Raw genomic sequence first — 1,289 nt, forward strand, 5'->3', positions numbered from 1 at the left:
ATTTCTTGGCGTTAATTTTGTATCCTGCTACATTGCTGAATCCATTTATTAAGTCTAATAGTTTTTGATGGAGTCTTTAGGGTTTTCCATGTACAGTATTATGTCATCTGTGAATAATGACAATTTTACTTCTTCTTTTCCAATTTGGATGCCTGTTATTTCTTCTTCTTGTCTTATTGCTATCGCTAGCACTTCCAGTACTATGTGGTGAAAGCAGGCATCTTTGTCTCATTCCTGTTCTTAGGGGAAATGGTTTCAGTTTTTGTCAATTGAGTATGATGTTGGCTGTAGGTTTTTCATATAAGGCTTTTATTATGTTGAGGTATGATCGCTCTATTCCCACTTTGCTGAGAGTTTTTATAAGGAAAGGGTGTTAGACTTTGTCAAATGCCTTTTCTGTATCAATTGATATGATTATGTGATTTTTGTCTCTCAATTTGTTTATATGATGTATCACGTTTATTGATTTGCAGATATTTTACCAACCTTGCATCCCTGGAATAAATACCACTTGGTCATTGTGTATGATCTTTCTAATGTAATGCTGGATCTAGTTTGCTAGAGTTTTGTTGAGGATTTTAGCATGTATGTTTATCAGGGATATTGGCCTATAATTCTCTTTCTTTGTAGTGTCTTTATCTGGCTTTGCAATTAGGGTAATGCTGGCTTCATAGAAAGAGCTTTGAAGTGTGCCTTCCTCTTGAATTTTTTGCAATAATCTGAGAAGGGTCAGTTTTAGTTCTTCTTTGAATGTTTTGTAAAACTCCCCTGTGAAGCCATCCATTACAGGGATTTTGTTTGCTGGAAGCTTTTTGATTACTGTTTCAATTTCATCAGTAGTTGTCCGCCTATTCAAGTTTTTTCATCCTTCCTGATTGAGTTTTGGAAGCTTATACTTTTCTAAGAATATGTCCATTTCATCAAGGTTGTCCAGTTTGTTGGAGTAGAGTTGTTTTTAGTATTTTATTTTTTTACAATCCTTTGTATATCTGTGGCATCAGTTGTTACTTCACCTCTTTCATTTCTGATTTTGTTTATTTGGGTCCTCTCTCTTTGTTTCTTGGTGAGCCTTGATAAAGGTTCATCAATCTTGTTTATCCTTTCAAAGAACCATCTTTTGTATTTTTTCTTTTTTTGGTCTCTATTTTGTTTATGTTTGCTCTGATCTTTGTTATTTCTTTCCTTCTGGTTACTGTGGGCTTTTCTTGTTGCTTTCTTTCTAATTCTTTAAGTTGCAAGGTTAGATAATTTATTAGCATTTTTTTTTTTTTTTTTTTTTTTGGGGCCAC

The sequence above is a fragment of the Myotis davidii genome, unplaced genomic scaffold, assembly GCF_000327345.1.
Source record: "Myotis davidii unplaced genomic scaffold, ASM32734v1 scaffold336, whole genome shotgun sequence".
In the NCBI taxonomy this organism is placed as follows: Eukaryota; Metazoa; Chordata; class Mammalia; order Chiroptera; family Vespertilionidae; genus Myotis; species Myotis davidii.